This window comes from Pseudorca crassidens, chromosome 19 (genome assembly GCF_039906515.1).
Source record: "Pseudorca crassidens isolate mPseCra1 chromosome 19, mPseCra1.hap1, whole genome shotgun sequence".
In the NCBI taxonomy this organism is placed as follows: Eukaryota; Metazoa; Chordata; class Mammalia; order Artiodactyla; family Delphinidae; genus Pseudorca; species Pseudorca crassidens.
Genome location: NC_090314.1, coordinates 48202805 through 48225610, shown reverse-complemented (window position 1 = coordinate 48225610; position 22806 = coordinate 48202805). Strand labels below are relative to the sequence as shown.

The window sequence follows — 22806 nt, the reverse complement described above, 5'->3', positions numbered from 1 at the left end:
AAGGTCCTGGACTGAGGCACCATCTGGCTCCCTCCCCAGCTGTGAAATCTCTGAACCTCAGTTCGCTCCTCTGCAAAATGAGGATGGTAATCCCTGCCTCGTAGGGGAGTGAGGGCTAAACGCAGCAATGTTTTTAGGAAAATAAAAGCAACCTGTTACTACCATTATTATCAGCATCTTCATACAGCAAAACTAATATGGAATAACAGTTAAGTTGGTCTGAAGTAAGGCAAAGCAACAATTATAGATTAAAGGAAATGCGACTTCTGTTATTTTAAGTATATAGAACAATTGAACCATGTACTAGGAGGTGGAGAATGTACTTTACTTAAAAGGGTAAAACTCATTTGACATCAGCCTGTCTGATTTATTAGTATCCAGCTTCATGATTCCAGAGTAATTATTTTGAGCTATGTATGTGCTCAGCTCTGTGACTGGGCAAGCTCTGTGACCCAGGGGAGCAGGAAAGCCACACAAGACACAAGCCTTGCCCTCAGAGAACATACAACCTCTTGCACACACAGAAAGGCAAGAGGTAAAACCATTAAGCGTTAACCTCTGCAGTGCTGATGACTGCTGAGAGATGAAACGTGTAGATCTACGGATCTTGTTGAGTGCAGTAGCTGGAGAAGGCTTTCAGAGGAGACAGAGATTAGGGAAGGTCGGCAGAGGGGAAGGAGGAGGGGACATTCTCAGCAAAGGTACCATGGATGAGCTGGGGCAGAAAGAGCATGCTGTTTATGAAGAAGCCAAGAGGCAGGCTGGCCAGCGGTGGGACCGGACCCGTAGGACCAGACAGGGAGGCCAGGCCGAGGCATGCGGACTTGGGCAGGCAGCGAGAGGTGGGACGTGACTCAGCAAGGGACAGAAAAGGCGATCTTGGACTCATGCTTGGATGGGGCAGGGTAGAGGACAGGGCTACTCTGGGAAGAAGAGTTTGGCAATGGTCTGCAAAATGGACTGGATGTAAATTTCGGAACCGAACTTGGGAACAATCCATTATTGTTTCCACAATGATCCAAGGGTGAGGTGATAAGACCTACATTCCTTTTAGTGCTGGTGAGGAAGCACTGGAAAGGGAGGGGCAGGTCCAGGTGACATCTGGGAGGAAGGAAATGATGGTTAAGTCTGTTTCAGGAAAAGCAGGGGGAGCGGGGAGAAGAGTGTAAGACTCCAAGGTTTGCCACATGGGGACTTGAGGATGGTGGGTTCCAGTGACCAAAGCGGACAGGACCATGGTGGAACAAGGACAGCTTTGGGGAGAGCAGGGTAAACAAAGGTTGATGATGTGGGGACACCAGGTACCCAGGACTGATGCTCAAGGCCAGCCACTCAGTAGAACAGCCGGGCTGTTGTCAGGGTGGGGTGACACACAGCCCCTAAAATACTCCCCACTGTCCCCTTGCATGAGAAACCCTCCATTCCCAGAGCAAAGGCAAACAGACTGCAGCCCAGCCCCAGCTCAATTCAAGTTCCAAGTGCAAGCGTTCAATTAATGAGCCTTCACTATGCCTCTTGCTGCCAAACAGCCATCAGAATATTATACCATCAAAGTCAACTCCAGACCTTAATCGCTCTTGACCTAAACGATCCCCTGCACGTGCTAAACACAGTGGCGGGAAGAGGCTGCCCCGGGCATAATTAGAATATGAGATTCTGCACCAAGTCCCTGCTTGATTAGGAGGAAACTGAAACCCCCTGAGAAAACAGAAAGGCTCCCAGGAAATTAGTTCCCTCTGAAGGTCACAGCATAAGCCCAGGAAGTCCCACTGGCAGGATGGGCTATCATCTGAGGTCACACTAAAGGAACCCCACCCACTGTCCTGCACCTGGCTATCAGCTTCCCCTCCAAAGAAGGGGCAGATAAGACCAGGACAGGCTGGACTGCGGCCATCTGTCTATCCATCCAGGGCTCAGGCCCAGCTGACTGGGTGCGCACTCCTGGGAAGCAGTGTGCACCGTCTGGCTGGTGCTAAAGGAGAGAGGTAGCAGCAGCGGCTATACTGTTCCAGGCTCAGCCCAAGAGAGACTTCAGATCAGGTGCATGACTGTGGCTCCCAGGAGGCGTCCCCCACCCCTGTGGCACTTGTTTTCTGAAAAGCCCAAAGGAATTCTCCTAGATTGTTTCATTTCAGTTCTGTGATTACCCAGTGAGAAGAAAGACCACATTATTGTCCATTTTGAGAAGGAAGATTGAATAATCCCCATTTTACAGATGGAACAATGAAGGTTCAGGAAATCTTTTTTTTTTTTGGCCGAACCTCATGGCTTGTGGGATCTTAGTTCTCCAAGCAGGGATTGAACCTGGGCCCTTGGCAGTGAAAGTTCGGAGTCCTAACCACTGGTCCACAAGGGAATTCCAGGAAATCTTAATTACTGCCGCAACTGGTAGGTAAACAGGAAGATTGCAATTAAATTCAGGGCTGGGTAAGCCCAAGCCGTGAGTGATAACAGAGGCCCCACAAAATAAGAGGATGGCTAACTTCTGGAATTCAGTCTTGCTGGCAAGATTTATTGTTCAGATCAGGAGATGTTTTAAAAAGATTTTCACTTGGCCCAGATTGTCAACTTATAACATGAATCCTGTCGGTTAAAAAAATTTTTTCCCTGCATTTGCCATGAGACATCAAACATTGGTTCATAATTATTCATAGCACGTTAGTGACACTGAAAGGGATTTATTTCAGTGTATTCAGTCTGTATTAATACTCTGCAGGGAACAGAGTGCAGCCATCACTCAACGTGCTGCTAAGAAAGGAGGGACTTCAGAACTAAAGGGGGAAGAAATGCACCCAGTGGAGAGACACCCAGGAGGCATGTTATCCCCACAAGATTAACCCTGGGGAAAAGATTAAACAGGTTTAAAGAAGGTTCCGGTGAGTCTCTGAATGATCAGTCCTTTATTCAAGCAGGTTTAGGGATGTTCTGCAAAATCCTTCGTTTCTAAGCCAGCCTCATGGCGACAGCAGAGGCAGAAGTTGAACTGCTGTGCCATGGAGTGGGGACAGTGTAGAATTTCCCTGTTCTTAGGAAAAAGACAAGACAGAAAATGGATGGCAGAAGAGTTAGCGACTCTTCCAAAAGCTATTCCTGGTGATTCTTGGCAAGTGGCAACTTTGAAAGGGACAGGTTTCATACGAATCAAACCATTATTATCAAGTAATACCAATAACCAAACGAATATTACGTTGCCCCAAAGTAGCAGGTTACATGCAACTATTTTATTTGTATGTAGAACTTCTGCTTGGCTTATCAATATACATTGACTTAAATTCTGATGCATGACCAGTACCAAAGCTGAAAGCTGTTCCAGTTTTCAGCAAACCCAATATAAAAAGCCCAGACATAAAATAAATAAGGTAGTGAATATTCATGTTTAAATATTAAACCAAAGAGACTCTGTAAATTGTAACCTTCTTTTGGGCACTTAAGCCTTTATTTTTTAATTTTTAAAATTTTCATGAGCTCCAATTTGTCTGTTTTCTTTTGTTGCCTGTGCCTTTGGTATCATATTTAAGAAATCACTGCCACGTGTAATGATTTGAAGCTTTTATCCTGTATTTTCTTCTAAGAGTTTTATAGTGTTTTTTTTTTTTTTTGGTTGTGCCACATGGCATGCAGAACTTCCCTGAACAGGGATCAAACGCGTGCCCCCTACGCTGGAAGTGCGGAGTCTCAACCACTGGACCACTAGGGGAGTCCTTAAGCCTTTAGATTATTAATTATCCAATAAGCCTCTTTTTGAGATCATGGGAGAGGGAATGAGGTAACACAGTGGTTTGGTATCACTGTCCAATCAAGAACAACGGAAAATAAGCACCTCTGAAATGATCTGTAAATCAATGGCAGAACTGGATTTGAGCCAGGACAATTCTGTGGACACATAATTTAGAATTCTGGTTCTACTTCCGGAGGAAGGGCTGTCCTTTATCCTGGGTGAGGGGCACAGTTCTAGGATTCCATGAATTGGTCCTTTCTGCCACTTCCTTCTTGGCATTAGGCAGTGGATCACATCACAGGCGATTATGGACTCAGGGGTCTTCTAATATCCTTAATGTCCTGAAGAGGAGGACACAAGGATGAAAGCGCCTCCTGAGGTTCTTTGTAGAACTACAAGCTTAGGTCCCAAGACAACATCACCCAGCCTTCCCGGGAAACCAGAAAACTGGGCGATAGGCTGCAAGGAAAACCAGCAGCTGGGACCAGAGATAATTGATGTCCCTCTTCTCTTTGATGCCTGATTTAGCAGTGAAGCAGACAGGACCAAAGGGAGGCCGCCCATGAATGAAACATCATTATCAATGGCTTCAGATTTAATTCTAACTTGCTGATTTGAAAACGGCTTTTTAATTGTTGGATCTTGATCTAAAACTCCTTCACTAAGGGGAGTTAACATGGTAAAGGGAATTTAAATTTATGTTGAGTTTTATGGGGAGAATTTTGCAATGCTCCCTTTAGCTGGGATTCTAGGTGAATGAACACCAAGTGCCGTGCTAGTCCTGGAAGACAGGCAAGAGGTGCGGGGAAGACGATGCCCATCATTTACTTAACACAAAAGTCTCCAGAGCAGGCCCTCTCCTTCCTGACACCACGTAAGGAGCAGAAATGAAGGAGTGTAAATATTCAAGGCTGGGTCCACCAGGCCTGGTGTCCACAGCCAGGGCCTCCTCCTACCACCGCCAGCCTTCTAGGTCCATCATATTTGTTACGGTAGTCACACAACTTAAATGCAGTGCAAGCTGATGACATGCAAGTGTTACATGTAAGATGAATTCTGAAAATCATTCACGGACTCTAAGAAAATCAAGCTGAATACTTGGAGAGACTTCATAAAGGTGAGTAAATTTTTAACCATCAAATAGGATGTTAAAGACTGTGAAAAAAATAGTAAAACTCTAGAGAGACTCCGCATTCAGATTATACACCGTGTAAGCCCTCGCTCCAACCAGCTGGAAGTCCTAGACAATGCATTATGGGTGTTGCTTAGGCCAGAAAGACAAGGAATTCCAACCAGCTGACCCAAACACCAAAAGAAGGCCTGGGCCCTACAGCAAAAGATGGAGGAATAAATGCACAACTATCTGGTTAATTTAAATGTTTAAAATATATATGTATCATTTTTATGATCTTTTTAAAAATATTTTATTTATTTTTTGCTGCATTGGGTCTTAGTTGCAGCAGGCGGGCTTCTCTCCAGTTGTGGAGCACGGGCTCCAGCATGTGGGCTCTGTAGTTGTGGCGCATGGGCTCAGTTGCCCCGCGGCATGCGGGATCTTAGTTCCCCAACCAGGGTTCGAACCTGTGTCCCCTGCATTGGAAGGTGGATTCTTAACCGCTGGACCACCAGGGAAGTCCCTTTGATTTTCTGATTTAATGACTTTTTTAAAGAAACATGTATTATGATTCTCAGAATTCACTACATGGATAAGAAAGCTTCTTAAACCAGATTTATTAATTCAGATATAACTATGGCTATCGAATGCTTGGCGTTCCCTGGATTCAGAGCACGTTGAGTTTGCTTTATTTAACATTTTTTCTTCTTGACCCTCAGCTGCCACCATGAAGCCTACTTCTGAGTTTACCAAGTTCAGCACCGCTTCATTATTTCATTTGTAGAATCTCTCCTCCATTGTCTTCCATTAGTTGTTACTTTCTCAATCTCATCAGTGCTCACTTTTTATTCAGTCGGTAAACTAGTAAGATCTCGGAACCGACCTGCTAAGCCAGGTCGCCAGTCCCAGGCTGGTGGGAGGGAGGGTGGTTCAGCTCAGGCTGGCGTGGACAGTACACAGGCTATTCCTGGCGTGTAGCAGATTTCAGGAAGGAAGAGGGCAGAAGCAGGGACAACAAATGACAAGTCACTCTGCTTGCCTGTGGCAAGAGTTCTGTTGTGTGCAGTTAAACGTGGGTGTGTGTGATTTTCGGGGGCTCCACTACCACCCAGACAACAGCGCCTGCTTCCAGGAAGAACTGCCTACTTCTATCTTGATCCCTACTCAGTGTAACAATGTATCTGTTCCAACTAACTCCATCACCAAGGTCAGTAGTTTGCACATTCATCCAATCACAAGGGTCTGCTCACAGGCTGCTGCCCACGAAGCCATTTAATGAGCAATTATTATGTGCTGAGCCCTGGGCCCTGGCCCTTAGCCCTGGGCTAAGCACTACCTCATTTAAACCCCACAGCAACTGTGAGATAGGTACCCCAAGTTACAAACAATTAAAAAACTCTCCAAGAGGCTAAACAACACAGCTTAGGCCCCGCAGTGAGTAGGGGAACTGGGATTTGCACCCAGGAGTTCTGATCCGAGGCCCCACCCTCAACCATTAGGCCAAACCTACTGTGTCTACATGCAGGACACTGCCCTGCACTGGGGAACCCGTCCAGGGAAAACCAGCATCTGCCCTCCAGGCATTCACAAACTTTCCTTGAATAGCTGAGGCACAAAATGCATTTCTTGGGGGTTAATTCTTAGCCTTCCTGATCGAGGCAAGCACAGAAATGTCGACAAAGAAAACACAATTTCAGATAATCCGCCTGGAGGTCATCCAAGCTGGCATTTTGTGGAAGCCGATTCCTACACCTACAGAATGTTTCCTAATCAAAGAATCCCCAAAGCTCGAAAACCACCCCGAGCTGGCCTCAAGCTCCCTCCCCACCCTCAGGTGGGGGCCATCTGTGCAAGACAGGAACCTGGCAGAGATGGCAGGAGCATGGCACCCGAGGCAGGGAAAGAGGTCTTGGACAGCAACCCCTTTGGCAAGGGAACAGAAGTGAGTCCGGCGTGTGTGGTGTGTGTCCGATCGCCCACACAGGTGCTTGTGGGAAGCAGCAGAATCGTAGCTGGGTGGAGTGGCAGTAAGTCCTGTGGGTGGAGGATTCCAGGCTGTCCCTCTACACCACAGTATAACGGAATATTTACTGCAGAGCCTGGGCCCCAGGAAGTGAGAAAAGCTCCCAGGCCCACCTTTGCCAAGGGAGACAGATTCTGGCTTGAGGTCCTTCCTATGCCCGCCCAACTCCTCTCACACCCACAGGCTCCGAGCTGGGTCCCAGTGGCAGTTACCAAAGCTTCAGCCTCTGAGGTGCAGAACCTAAGATGGAGAGCTAATGTCCCTAAAACTTCAGTGATTTGATCTTGAGTCTATGTCATGATCCCCCGATCTTGATTTCCAGACTTCTTTAAGACAGTCAGACCTGGCTGCTCCTTTGTGTGACAGAGCAGTCCTGAAATCCTGGATTTGGGGGAAGAGGTTTAAGGTCCCCAGGATATCTTCCCTGTTTTATAAACAGAATCACAGAGGTTGAGTAAAATCTCTTGTTCCACGTGTCAAGGCCGAAATTCCGAGCTTTAGGCTGTGCTCCAATTACAGACTCTTACAAAAGTTCACATGCGCGTCAGTGGTTTTGGAATTAGTATATTCCGCTGGGTCAATGTTATAGATCGCGCTGTGGTTCCCGCTAGCCCACAAAGGCCTATTAAGCCCACGTGTAGCTGAGAAGGGGCAGGGGCTCCTGTCAGACACCCAGCTCCACCACTCACTGGCTGTGTGACCTTAAGTGAGTTACTAAACCTCTCTGTATTTCAGTTTCCCCATATGTAATACGGAGATAATACAAACTGCTACTTAAAGGGGTTGTTGTGAGGATCGAATGAGATCATCTCTGGGGAACACTTAGAACAGTGCCTCCAAGAAGATACTCAATGAATGTAAGATGCCACTAAGATGATGGTGCCAGGGTAACAATGTTTCTAGAGCAGGGCTTCTCAACCCTGGCACTTGTGACATTTGGGGCCAGATCATTCAGGCACCCTGGGCCTTGTAGGATGTTCAGCAGCGTCCCTGGCCTCTTTCCACTAGATGCCAGTAGCACCCCTGCCCAGCTGTGAAAACAAAAAAAAATGTCTCTAGACATTAAAGTGGCCCCAGGGCTTGAGAACCACTGTTTTACAGGAAACCAGCTGAGAGTCCCAGCTCGAACATCGGATTCCTCTCCCCGCTGTAGCCCAGATGGTGAGGCTGGGGTTTTCCCTTCCTCTCACCTGCTGAGGTGGCCCTCCCATGCCAGCTCCAAGTCACTAGTGGAAGCATCTAGGCTGGCAAGTTAGGAATGGTCGGGCAGGTGGGTGTTTCTGGGGATGTGGAGGGGTTGGGGGGTCCTCTAAGTGGGATGATGAGAAGTGGGAGGAAGAAGAAGGAGCAGAGGCAAAGGGGGTTTCCCACCTCCATCCCTCTGACCTCCTGCAGGAACAGCACCTGCAGGGCTAAAGGTCGCAGGGCAGGGTCCTCCTCCCCCTGGGGGTGGAGTGTGGTCTCTCCCCTTTCCACTCTGCTGGCCAATGAGGGTGAGGTGAGCAGTGGTGACCAGGCTGTGGGGCCATAAGCAGCAGGAAGGGAGAAGGCAGGGAAGCAGTGGGGGAGGGCAGGGCATGGAGGTGCACCAAGGGGTACAGGCAGCTTTTGGGTGTCATTTTGACACAGAGCAGGGGACAAACTGGACTGGATTTGTCCCCAAAACTTCTTGATGCCATGACCTTGAATAAAGCCCTCCTCCCATTCTGCTTTCTTTCCACCACCTTTTTTAACCTGCATTTTCCCGTTTTATCCATTCATTTGTTAAATGAGCAGGGCCCAAAGACCTATTGTATGTCTAGCACTGTACTAAGCCCCTAGGGGTGCTTTTATTTATGAGTGATTCTTGATTTCAAGGTGAGAGGAAGGAAGGCAGTAATTAACTAAATAGAAAGCACAATCTAATTGAAAACTAACATATGTTCATGAACACAGCTGTGGAGCCACCCAAATCATATACATACATTTATGTACATAAATGCCGAGGGAAGGTAGAATAAAACAACTTCTTAAAATTTTCAACCAATGGGCTTCATGAATTGATGTTAAACGGGCAGAAGGAAAACTCAGCCTAAACAAAGGGCACCCCAATCCTACCACATCTCCAGGCTGCCACAGCTCTCAAAGGGCATGTGGGTCAAAGGGCATGTTCAACAGAAAGAGGACACTTTCCCAACTGGAATAAATCTGACCCTTCTTGAATCAAACTGATTGTAAGTTTTCCTCTTGTAATTTGTGGGAATAACCCTTTTCTTTTGTTCCTGTTGGGGGATCTGTGCCTGATATTAGAAATCACTCAAAGATGGGCGTGTGCAGAGGTCGGACAGACACAGACTGTCATTCACCCAAAACCAGCATAACCAACAAACACCTCCCCCAAATTGTCCAACGTTGAACGCCAAGAGTCAAGCTAGGTTACTGCAGTAAACATAAGCTGTTACAGAAGCAAATGTTGGTCAAGAAATTGATTAGCTTCAAGAGCCACTCTGAAGCGGGCTCTGGGAGAAGCATGTTATTAATTTATTTAGGGAAAGGTCTGGAGATGGAGGAATGGATAAGCAATTCTTATGTGGTAAACATAAGCAGCATCATAAAACACAAAAAATACCTTAATTAATTATGGTAGGAAAGGCATTCATTTCTCTTTCTGTCGTAGGATCGGTCAGTTGGAGGGACGGGGATCAGATAAAACTCAAAGCTGTCCTGTTGAGCCTGAGCGCGCGGTGGCCCAGAGGAGCAGGCGGACATTCGCTGTCCCAGGTCCCACCATCCATCCCAACCCGGACCAGCCGGAGACTCGCGCATGGAGTTATGGGTCCGGACCGCCTGACGCCAAGCGGGGTCTCCCGGGACTTAAAACAGCCCCCACCTGCTGGAGATTCGGTGACAGGAGTCGATGGGAAACCCAGGAAACCCAGGCGCGGCGGCTGGCCCCAGCTTCAGCGTCGGAGCGTAGGCGCAAACGGGGCATCTCTCGCGTTCCCGGGTAGGAAGCCGTGTATTTAAAGCGCGCCCAGAGCCAGGGATGGAATTTCCCGATACGCGTACGAAGGACCGTCCCCAGGCCCCCGGGATTCCTCCGTTAACAGCCCCCCAACCCCGGCCTTGCCGACCAGAGAGCCCTTACCAAACCGCCAACACATTTCCAAAGAGTAAAATCGCGGATGCCGTGCTGCGCTTTGTTCCCGGCACTGAGCTAAACGCGCTTGCCTCTGCCTCCCTCCTTTTCCCCCAACCGACAGGAGATGACCTCTCTGCCCCCGGTCCATCCCGAGCAGCGGCGGCCGCGGGCTCCCCGTTCCCAGGGCCGCTCTAAGACCCTCGCTCTCTCTGGTACCAGAATCTCCTGTCCAGCTCTATTGTGGGGAGGGGCGGGGAAGATGCTCGAATTGATCCTTGAACCTCTCCCACCCACCCGTGCCGAGCCCAGCTCTGCAGGGAGGCTCTGATCCTGAAGCCAAGAGAAGGTTCGGCTTGGCCCCGGGCAGCCTCTCGACGCCCCGCCGAGTCATTCCCGAATATTCAGATCAACCTGCGCGGCTCGAGAGGACGATTTGGCCCCTAAAATGCTCATCCCTCTCAGAACTGCGCCCCCGCACCAGTTTCCAGCAATAGAATTAACCAGAAAGCCGGCCAGGCTCCGGCTAATGGAAGGAGGGCGAGGCTCGGATTTGTTCGCCGGGGTCCGTACCCGCCTCTCTAGCCCTCCCTCCCCACCCCCGCCTCCTGGTTTCAAGGCAGCGGCGAACTCGGGATCTTAAGTGAAAATCCCGCACAGTTCTAAAATAATATTCGGCTATAATAATAAAAACACATGAGAGATGCCTATCTGGGTGGCTGCGGCCGCCGGAGTCCAATTAGAAACAGGCACGGGTTCAGGGTTGGGGGTGCGGGTCTCCCTCCAGCGTCCTCCAGGAGCCAGAAGGGGCGGCCCTGCTTGTCCCAGGGTTCTCCATCTCTGCTGGGAAGGGGCGGGGCACGCCCCAAGAGACCGGGGAGCGTGTGGTCTCCATGACAACCTCCCCTCGGCGTCCCCCATTTCAGTCCTCCCGATAAAAATGGGTGTGGCCCGCAGCACCCGAGGAAACCTCACGGCCCCTCCTCACAATCTCCTGCCTGGCGAAGCAACAGGGCTTGAAGCGAAGCGGGGCCCCGCCTGCGAGCTCCCACCGGGAGTCACCGGTGCTGCTTGGTGGGCAGCCTGGTGGGGCATGGCCCCCGGGACGTTCCGGGTGTGGGGAGGGGCATCGATCCTTCGCGGCGACCCGCAAGGCGCACGGAGACCTCGAACCCCACCCCTTCAGCCCCGCGGATGCTTTCTGGCGCGTGGCCCGGCTCTGGGAGGGGGCTGCGCGGAGTGACGCCCTTTCCATGCGTGCCCCGAGGCTAACTCGAGTTCCTCGACCCCAGCGAGCTCTGAGAGCTAACAAAGGGCTCGGAAATGAGGGGCAAAAAGCGGGAGGAGGGGTGGGAACCTTGGTTAAACACCCTCGTAGAATAAAAGCCAAAAACCAGTGCTGGCAACGCAGATCACGTAGCCCTACAAACAAAGCATCGGGCCCCCGAGGAAGATTCCGGGTGAACGACCCCGGTGCTCAAGACCGCAGCAGCAAAATGCCAAGACTTCAGCGCTAACTGCGCTCCCCCCTTTAATGACAGTCCCCGCCCTGTCCTCCTAAGCCCAGCCACCCGGCTTGGCATGGTACTGTAAAGACGTGACACACCGCAAAAAGATGGCACCTCGCGTTCGGAGGGGAAAAAAGCAGGGGTGGAAGTGGGAGGAGGCAAAGCCTTCCCTCCCCCTCCTCGCCCACCCGGGTCCACACCCACTGCCGCAGTGAGGGGCGAGCACTGCGCGCCAGCCCCTCGCCTCCGGCAGGGAGCGCACAAGCCGGACGACCGGCGCGGAGCGCAGAGAATGGGGCCCGCCCCGAAATGCACCTGCAGCCCTTGAGCGGGTTGGTGCCGGGCTGCGGCTGTGTGCGCCCTCGAGCCGGGATCGGCAGCTGCCGAATCCTTCCACAACGCAAGGCCAGGTGACCCCTGCCTTTTCGAGCGTCCACCTTGGGATCCGCGCGCTGTCTTCTCTCGGGCACGGCGCTGCTTGCGTCTCGGTGCCAGGAGCGCGCAGGGGGAAGGGCGACTAAAGTGACAGCGCCGGGACCCCTCCCCATTTCTCCGATTCACTCCCAGCCCTCAAATGTCCCCAGCGGGTTTCTGAAGGAGGAAATCGAGGAGAGGGTGGGCCACCGCCTTAAACCAAGGGCAGCGAAAGCCCCACTGGAATCGCTGCCGGGGAGGGGCTGGCAGGCAGTCATCTTTTCTAGAACCCGATCAATACCTTCCTTAGAGCTGATGGCAAACCGAGGCAGAGAAATTGGATTACAGGTTCGGTTTCGGGGGTCGTCACCGGACTCCCCTCCACCCCCCGACACACACACAGTCATACGCCCATTGCGGCAAAAGGCGGTGTTCGAGAGTGCATAGCAGCCCCCCTCCCCCAGATCACCGCCATCCGCGCCCCACCCTATGGGCACAACATCTGACGGGTCCGCGAGAAGCGGGTCGTGTAGACAACCCCCCCCTCAGGACACACACACGAGCGCGCGCGCACGCGCGTGCATCCCTTGCATGGGTCCCTTTCCAAGTCGCCCCAATCCAGGCGCCGGAGCGCTGAGGGCGCAAGGAGGGGCCGCCGCCTTTGCCCCCGACCAATGCTCACCTCATGAAACCCATCTCTGAGGCGAGGGGAGGCGGCATGGGGTTGCAGGAGGGAGGACGGCGAGGCAAATTTCGGAGCCTCGCACTTACCTGATAGTCGACAGAGGGCGAGGACAGTAGAGGGAAGCAGAGGAGAAAGTGGCTGTGGTGTCGGTGGCAGGAGGTGGGCGGCGGCGGCGGCGCTGCTGCTGGTGTCTGAGCTGGTGGGTGGTGGAGACTGCGAGCGCGCGCACGAGCGAAGAGGGCGCGCTCCCGAGACCGGCGGGCAGCGCAGGCGCGAGCAGCGGGAGCACGAGCCTCCCGAGGGGAGGGGCGGGCCGTAAGGCCTCCGCGGGCGTGTTCTCCTCCGGCCACCAGTAGGCGCGCGCGAGAGCTCCAAGGATCGGCCCATCCTAGCCTCTCGGCTCTCTCCTCTCTGAGCTTCCCTTCCCCGGTCTCGCCTCCCTCCCACGACTTGGGCCGCGGCGCTGACCGCAATGCGCATGCGCACTCTGGCCCTTCTCCTGCTAGGGAAGCCTTTGTCTTGTCTGAGGGGTCTCCTCCCTTGGGAGGGAGGCTTGGATGCTCCCTGGGTCGAGAAGAGGCTGGGTGCTCCGCCCCCAGGTCCGCTGCCCCTTTTTTTCCCTGTCGTCCTGGGGTGATGTCCTGTCTGGGAAAGGTTCTGGGCGGGTTTCCACATGGCCAGCCCTCCAGTCCGTCCACCCTGGACCTCAAACCTCCCTCGGGCTTGCCCTCCTTATCGCTGGCACCCTGACCCTCCCCTGAATTTCCCGAAATGATTCCCCTTGTTGGAGATCAGTTCCCCGGATCTGCTTCCTTTCAATCTGTCCACCTTTTTTGTTACCGATCAAGGTGAATTCTTTCCTTAGCAGATATGCTGAAAACAGGCTAACTCAATTGTAATACGGTAGTGCAAGGTTTTGGTTTTTTGTTTTAACAAGGAGCATTCGAATCTATTATTCATCTGTGACCCAAGAATAAAATCTTAAATTAGATGAAGATTCAAATGGCACTTATCACATTACAGAGCATTTTCACATATACAGTTATTTTTACCTTGTTTGTGAAACACTGTAAAACTGTAAACAGCTTGAGATCTGAATTTCTAAATGCTGCTGGAGATTCTCACCTGGATAACACGGCCTCAGACTGAAACTGACCAGGGGCTTTCATTCTTCAGTCAGCCAACATCTAGGTTTTGTCCTTAGCTTTGTCTCCTCAACATCTAATTTAAGCCCTGGCAGTGGGAGGTTTTAAGTGTATGAGGGCTTGGAGACAGCCATCTTGTCCTAAGATGGGAATTTGTCTTAGAGCTTTAATTTGCATAGCTCATATATTTTTTCAAAGCAGTATTGTATGTTACAGATTAATACAAAAAGCAGGTAATTAAAGATGCTTTATTCACAGGGGTTTAATTAATGTATTATCGGTAGCACTGAGTGGATGATGGAGATGGGGGCCAATTTCTTAAGCTCTGAGTCTCTAGAATTGACCTTTTGTTGTTCCAACTGCCACCATCCTAAAGACCCTTATCTTGCTTCTCAATATGTAGTGACCTTACTGGTGTCCCTTCTCTGTTTCTTTCTATATCAGCTCATCCTGCCTAAAGGCTTCTAATTTCTCCCTAAGTGAAATTAAACTCCTTAGCCTTAAACTTCTCTTCATCTGCACCTCCCCCCCCACCCCGCCTCCAGCCTATCATCTGAGCCTCTGTCCTTTCCAGTTTTCTCTCTCATCTACTCTATGGCCAACTGAGCTTGTTTGACTGGAACTCTTGCTCTACTCTGGGGTTTTCCTTTGCCTGCAAAGTCCTTGTTCTTTCTTCACCAATATCCTACCTAACTTTCGAAACCTAGCTCAAATTTTACCAAAACCTCCCCTAATCATTCCAACTGGAAGGCATATTTACAACCAGGCAGAGTATTTGGACAGCCTGAAGTGTATTTGTTCCGCCTAATTGTCTGCTAGGCAAGGTGCTTTGATGAGACACCTACAGTCCTCTCTCAAAGCCAACGTAGGGGAGTATCAATGTAATACAGCTAGATTAGAAAGTGAGTATTAACATTACAGACAAATGCTTTACTATGCAAAGGGAACCATATCCAGATTCCCCTAAATGTCAGTTCCCCTGATGCGTTTGAAATGTAAGTTGATTTACAGGCAAATTTGTAAACACCTCAATTATATAAAAGGAGGCAGATCCATGCCTTAGTTTCTCTGGACTTACCTCTTGCTAATTATCGCTTAGGCCCAAATTTTCCTTTCTGTCTTTATATTTCCTGAATGCCTCTTACCCACCTCTCCTTCCCTCCATTATCCTGCTGAGAACATTGCCCCTTGTCTAGGTTTTCTGGATTCCAGCAAGAAGCAGGATGAAATGCAGACAAGGGTTTCAGTTACACATGACTCAGCGGTGTAGCTCTATTGTCAAAAAAGCGAAGGTCATCCTGGGGCCCAGAAATAGGGACAAGGCATAACAGATCCATGAGATCAGCCTCTCCTTATATTTGGCTTTGCCCAGACACTCTGGATCTGCCTGCCTAGGGGAGTGTCAGGTAATTTGGGGAGTTTTCAAAGGGGAGCCCCAAATACAGAACTTGAAATCAACTTAAATATTAACTTTCACTTAAACTGTGCCATCACTGGCAAAATCCCACTCTATGGAAGATGTAGTCAGAATTCTAAAAGTGGGATGTAATGTACAACATGATGACTAAATCCTAAAAGTTCTCCTTACAAGGAAAAAAAATTTTTGTAACTATATGAGGTGATGGATGTTAACTGAACTTATTGTTGTAGCTATTTCACAATATATATCTGTCAAGCCATTATGATGTACACCTTAAACTTATACAGTGCTATATGTCAATTATATCTTAATAAAACTGAAAAAAGTAAGAATTCTAAAAGTTACCAAAATATTGAGACCTGAGTCGCATCTCATGAGCTATAGTCTGGCGTTTGTACTTTATTTTCTACAAGCTGTTCTTTTTTTTTTAAGCATTTTTTAAAACTTTATTTTATTTATTTATTTGTGGCTGAGTTGGGTCTTCATTGCTGCGCACAGACTTCGGCGAGCAGGGCTTCTCTTGTTGCGGAGCGCAGGCTCTAGGTACGTGGGCTCAGTAGTTGTGGCTCCCGGGCTTAGTTGCTCCACAGCATAAGGGATGTTCCCGTACCAGGGCTCAAACCCATGTCCCCTGCATTGGCAGGTGGATTCTTAACCACTACACCACGAGGGAAGCCCACAAGCTGTTCTTTATTCAGAGTAAATATCATTATCATTTCTTTTTCTATGTAATACCAAGTTCTAAGTACTATTACTGACTGTTATTAGTGTCCTGATTTTTTTTTAATCAGAGAAGGAGGTTGTTTATCCTTTCAACAAACTGTATGGGGCGAAAACAATGATAACCAAGACTGTAAGTTGCTCTCAGTATAGTGATTTGCACTTATTGATTAATAAGTGATTTATTTATTAATTGATATTGATCTTACACATTCAGGGTTAGCTCATCTGGAAAGGTTGCATATGATCCCACTATATGACATCCTGGAAAAGGCAAAATCATGGAGACAGTAAAAAGGTCAGTAGTTGTTCAGGGGTTAAGGGGGAAGAGGTGGGGCGAAGAGGGATTTTTAGGGCAAAATTATTCTGTATGATGCTCTAATGGTAGATACACGTTGTTATATTGTTATACGTTTGTCAAAACTCAGAATGCACAGCGGCAAGAGTAAACTCTAAACTGTGGACTTTGGGTGCTAATGATGTGTCCGTGCAGGTTCATGGATTGTAACAAAGTTACCACTCTGACGCAGGATGTGGATCCTGGGTGAGGCTGTGCCTGGGAGCGGGCAAGAGGTGTGTGGAAACTGCATCTGTATTTTCTACTCAGTTTTGCTTGAGCCTAAAACTACTCTAAAAATAAAATCCACCTTTTACAAATTCAAACAAAATTGGGGAAATGCAAAAAAAAACCTCTGGCGTTAGGTACCACCCAGGCAGTTTGTGGCATGCCTTCCTTAAAAATAAAATTCTAAGCATTGTAGTGACACTTTTTTGGTCAAGGAAAGTCCCCATGCAGTCAGTGGGACAGCTACGAGATGAGACTCTGAGGGAACTGTGTTGTATAACTTTACTTTTTTCCTATATAAGAGACTACCTATACTTTTAAATATTAAATAAAACCTCTCAGTCCCATGTCTAGCATTTCAAATAAATAATTGCCCCAGAGGGTCCCTGGGATTTAGCAGCTTAAGGAACTTATTTATCACTGTTCTGGAAAATTCTGAAGCACCGACTACCGAGACTGTTCTCGTAACACGTTGTTGGGCAAAGCCTGCTGCTTTTCTGTCAGCAAGTGGCAGCTGAAGACCCATGATTTCTTGACGCTCCTGCACAGGCGAATACAGACAGTGTGGATGTTGACAGCTGACAGAGCAGAGAGCCCTCTGGGGCTCTGAGGCACTTTGCTTTGCTCCAGTCGGAAATGAGTCTGCTAGTTCAGTAGTCTGGCTTCCCTAGCATCAGGCCATGAGCTGTAAGTCACCCTCTGACAGGCTGTCCTTCTAGAATGACGCAGGATGGTCTGTTTTAAACACTGCTTCAGTGTAAGATAGCTTTCCATGAGTCCCAGATCTTTAGTCTTCTTTCAAAAATTGAAATCTAGTTGACGTACAATATTATGTTAGTTTCAGGGGTACCACATAGTGATTTGCCATTTGCATATGTTATGAAATGATCACCATGATAGAAGTCTTATAACCCTCTGTCCCCATACAGAGTCATGACAATACTATAGACCATATTCCTTATGCTGTATAGTACATCCTCATGGCTTATTTACTTTATAACTGGAGGTTTGTACCTCTTAATCCCCTTCACCTATTTCGCCAACCTCACTCCCCTCCCCTATGACAATCACCCACGTTTTCTCCGTATCTGAATCTGTTTTTGGTTTATGTTTGTTTGTTTTGTTTTTGAGATTCCACATACAAGTGAGATCATCCAGTATTTGTCTTTCTCTGTCTGACTTATTTCATTCAGCTTAATGCCCTCTAGATTCATGTATGTTGTCGCGTATAGCAAGATTTTCTTTAAATTTTTATGGATGAGTAATATTCCTATATATATATATATTACATCTTCTTTATCCATTCATCTATCAATGGACACTTAGGTTGCTTCCATACTTGGCTATTGTAAGTAATGCTGCAGTGAACATTGGTGTGCATATATCTTTTCAAATTAGCGTTTTTGTTTTCTTCTGGTAAATACGCAGAAGTGAAATTGTCGAATCATATGGCAGTTCTATTTTTAATTCTTCAAGGAACCTCCATACTGTTTTGCATAGTGGCTGCACCAATTTACATCCCCACCAACAGTGCACAAATGTCCCCAGATCTTTAGTCTTAAATTCATAGATACCTCTAAACTCACTTGGATTCTAGGAGAAATCAAAATATTTTACTGAATACAGTGGTCATTGGCAGTACCGAGAATTTAGGGGTTCATATTTACGTTTTTGAAATACAGATAATCCTCATTGTTCACGACTCCCTAAATGTATTTGTACCCCCCAAATCAATACTTGTGGCACTTTTGTGGTCATTTGTGGATATGTGCAGGGGGCAAAAAATGTGATTGGTCCAACTTCGCATGTTCCCAGCCGAGGTCTAGCAAGGCATTGCTCTCTTCTGCCTTCAGCTCTCACCCTGTAAGCAAGTGTCCTTTCCTCCATCTATTTAGTGCCACGCTTTGCCATGCTTTCTTTAGTGTTGTGGGCTTTGCTGGTGATTTCGCTTTTATTTTTTATTGTTTAAAAATCTGTCCTTTATTTTATTTATTTACTTGGCCACACCACATGGCTTGCAGGATCTTAGTTCCCCGACCAGAGACTGAACCCGCGCCCTCGGCAGTGAAAGCGTGGGGTCCTAACCACTGGACCGCCAGGGAATTCCCTGATTTTGCTGTTTAAAATGGCTCTAATGTTTCTAAGCACAAGAAGGCTGTGATGCGCCTCATGGAGAAAACATGTGCATTAGGGAAGCATCATGCGGGCACGAGTTACGGGGCTGTTGGCTGTGAGCTCAATGTTAATAAACCAACGCCATATATTCAATAAGGTGGTTTGAAGCAGCCACACACTGCCTTGGCTTGGCAAATGCAGCCTGGGTCCTCGCTGAGCCCTACCATCCAATCACATTGTATTCTTTGCAGGTCGTTGAATCACCAAACTCTCTCTTGCTTTCAAACCTTTCATAAGCCTAGATCATTCTCTCATCTCTGCCTGAACAGCTCCTATCTGTCCTTTAAGACTTAGCTCTGATACCCCCTCCTCTTGTCCTTTAAGACTTAGCTCCGATATCCCCTCCTCAGAAGGCCTCCCCTGAGACCTGCCTTTTAGGGCCGGGTGTTACCCGGGAGGCCCACTTACCACACTGGGAGGCGGGGGATCGCTTGGGTACCTGTCCATCCCATCTGAGTGTGACGCCCTGGAAGGCCTGAACTGTATTTTATTCACCTGACTGCATAACACAGTACTTGACACACAGTAGGTGCTTCATAAACAGCTGATGAGAGGCCTGTAGACTGGATGGATAAAAGAAGAACTGGGTGAAACATTTCTGAGAAACAGGTGCAGGCTGTGGGATACAGCAGAGCCTGAGAGCTCAGCTTATTGGTGTTGATGTGGCTAGAAAAAAACAGAACAGGTACAAACCTAAGACAAAAAATATGCATAAACCCTCTTTAGGGAACCTGGAGTGGGCCATTCAGCTCGTCTCTCCCAGCTTCCAAAAAGTCCTGAATCACTGTTTAGACAGAACAGCCTTTTATTAAATACCTCTCACTCCCATTCAACTTCACTGTAAAGCTTGATTGGATTCTGAGATGGACCGGGAGGAAATGTGGATGGCAAGGAGCAAGGGGGCATCTCTTTCTTTTCTCCTCTCGCCCCTGTGTTTTTTTTTTGCTGTACGTGGGCCTCTCACTGCTGTGGCCTCTCCCGTTGCGGAGCACAGGCTCCGGACGTGCAGGCTCAGCAGCCATGGCTCACGGGCCCAGCCGCTCCGCGGCATGTGGGATCTTCCCGGACCGGGGCACGAACCCGCGTCCCCTGCATCGGCAGGCGGACTCTCAACCACTGCGCCACCAGGGAAGCCCTCGCCCCTGTCTTTTGATTACAGCTGAACAAGAGTCAAGAGACCAGTAAAAGACCAGTAAATCTAATAATCCTGTGATTATGATTTTTTAAACCTCACAGGCAGATTCAAGCTGAATTGAAATTGTTCAATTTCTCTTGCCATTAGCAAGGAAACAGCTGAGTCACACACACATGCACACACACACACACACACACACACACACACAAAATGCCCTCCCATTTTTGGTACATTGCTCTTTTCTCTGTGTACTTTGCATGCTATTTATCTCAACTTCTCCAAAAACCATTCAGCAGCCCCTGCCTCCTCTTCTTATTCCTTGGATCGCAGATGACTTTTTAGTGCAGAGTCAGCGCTGGAACTGCCTTCTGGTGGTTTCAGGACCTCCGCTGCCTCTCCCCTCTCCTCCTGTTTGCCCAGCCACCCCACTGGCTGTCAGCCCTCCACGTTCTTTGGTCCCTTTATCAGCCCCCTCCTGTCACATGAACTGTGTCACCGTGCAGCTGAAATCCTCACTCCACTGTTTCTTTGGGGAGAGGGTGAGGCTATGACTGGAAACATATTAGAATGAAAAACTCCAGCACCCCAGCCCTAGAGCCTTAGAAAGCTCTGAATGGATTTTAGAAATCGTCCTGTTCGAGCCTCTCATCTTACAGGTAGGAAAGCATAGGCCCAAAGAGGGAAGCGCTGAGCGATTAATGGCAGAGCTGGGTTTAAAATCAGGCCCTCCATTTCCCGGTCCAGGGTTTGTTCCTCTGCAGCACACCTGGAATGGTACTCTCTGCAAACTTGAAAATTTTATTAAAACAGGGTCTCTACTGGGGGAGATTTTGCCTCCAGGGACGTTTGACACCGTCTGGAGACATTTTTGGTTGCCCTCACTGCTGGGAAGGAGTGCTAACAAGTGTTTGGAGAGTCAAGGCCACTTGTAAGCACTTATCAGAAGTGGGATCTGGTCACCACCCCATGCGGGCCCCAGCTGCAGCCCATCTAATGGATGTCCATGTGGGTTCAGCGATGGGAACCACAACCTCCCAGCTAATCCAACATGCAGGGGCCGAACTCAAGGCAGACTTTTGCTTGTTTTGGTTTGGGGATTTATTTTTGTTTTGTGTTTTCAGAATGTGAATTTTGCATTACTCTAATACAGGGCTTCTCAACCATGGCAACCGTGGGACAATCAACTTGTCCCATGATCCTAGGTGGGCTCAGGAGTGAGGTGTGAGACCCGGACTCAGATTTATGTGCCTGGAAGAACTCTAGACAACAAGTTTTGTCGTGGGGCCTGTCCTGTGCATTGTGGGACATGTAGCAGCACCCCTGGCCTCTACCTGGTAGATATCAGTAGCACCTCTACGACTTTTTTCCTCCATGGAAGAACACGTCAATTTTTTTTTTAATTGAAATATAAGAGGGAGGAGATATGGGGATATATGTATATGCATAGCTGATTCACTTTGTTATAAAGCAGAAACTAACACACCATTGTGAAGCAATGGTACTCCAATAAAGATGTTTAAAAAAAAGAAATATAACTCATGTACCATAAAATTAGGTGAACATTTTCTATGACTTTGGTTGTCTTTATTCCTTAGTTCCACCCAGGCCTTGCTCATAATTGGTACTTAAATGTTTGACCAGTTGATTCGGCACTGGGCTCTCCTTAGAGAGGCTTTTCCCTGGACACGGTACCGAGGTGGGGTTCTTGTGAGTGGTGTGTGTATATGCTGAGGTCTGGTGAGCACACAGGGCAATGGACTTAACTGATGTGCAGGGTCACGTGACTAGTTCAGACCAATGAGTTGTGATGGGTGTCACTTCCAGGCTGGCGCATTTGACTGCTTGCGTGAGTCCCTCCGGAGTTCTCTCCGTCCACTGAGGTGAGCGGAAGCACAGGTAAGATGGAGCCCCCTTCAGGTAGGGCCCCTGAGTGATTACCATAAACTGCAAGCTCCCTCCTGATCCTCATGGGACATGTAACATGAGAGGAAAGTAAACTTCTGTCAAACCATTGAGATTCGGGTATCCTTTGTTATTGCACCACAATCTAGCTTATTCTGACTGTTACAAGGGCATACACAGAAATCAACCCATATTCAAAGAAACCATCCCATTCACACCAGCCAGTGGAGTCCATTCAAATGCCAAGATAATCTGGGGTTAAAAAAAAAAGTTCATGAAGTTAATTAACAAACATTTTATTGAGTTAAAAACACCAGCAAAGCTAAAAAAAGAAACGGCTTGTTTGTGTTATGTTTCAGTTGTTTACAAATTCAAGAGGGTGAAACAGAGCGTGAGCACAGTGTGTACCCTTTTTCTTTCTCTGTGTGATGTGGGGGACCGGCTATTACAAAGTCACAGAGGGGCTTTTGTGTCCACCAACAGCATCTCAGGGCCCATGAGCTTTGCATATTCATCCACAATAACTACTTTCTTCTTGTAAGTTCAGGCCAATGCCTTTGGTTTGGTGTGTGGAATCAAAATTATGAACAGGCTAGAGAAGAAAAATTGTACCAAACATGATAACGATAGAGGTGCATGTCTCTTTAAGGAAGACAAATGTGAATATTCAAACTAGATAAACCAGAAAGAGTGACCAATGACTAAAGCAACTCTTTTACAAAGAAGTCTTCTGTCCTAATTCGCTTGGTGCCCCGCCCCGAGGTGTTTGCTTCTAGATCCCCGAGATTCCAGAGGTGGAGGTAAATGGTTCAATTTAATATTCATGTAGTTAAAAAACCCTATGGCTTAAACTTTAAGCCTTAAAAAAAAAAAAAAGCATACCTGTCCAGGATAAGTTCTCATTACTACATTTTTTCTTAAATAGTTTGCAAACATCACATGGAATCCCTGAGTGTTGATTAATTATTAGGATTCCTTATTGCCAATGCTACTAACTAGCAGGTATTATTGGGTAAAACGCTTGACTTCTCTGTACCTGTTGCCTCATTTGTAAAATGAGTTGGGTTGGAATAAAAGACCCTCCAGGGGCCTCTCAGCTCTAAAAAATTCTGACTTTTTGAAAAGTAGCACCCTGGAGGAAAACGTGGGCCCATCCTTTGTATA

At 48.2% G+C, this 22806-nt stretch overlaps 1 protein-coding gene across 15 annotated transcripts in view; it reads right to left on the bottom strand.

Moving 5' to 3' along the window:
* Window positions 1–12823, bottom strand: part of MAPT (microtubule associated protein tau) — a 102475-nt gene extending 89652 nt beyond the window's left edge. For all 15 annotated transcript variants that reach the window (XM_067714443.1, XM_067714447.1, XM_067714448.1 and 12 more), the window contains exon 1: window positions 12667–12823. The gene's annotated coding sequence lies outside the window, so the exon portion shown is untranslated. The remainder of the gene's footprint in view (window positions 1–12666) is intronic.
* Window positions 12824–22806: the final 9983 nt, after the last annotated feature.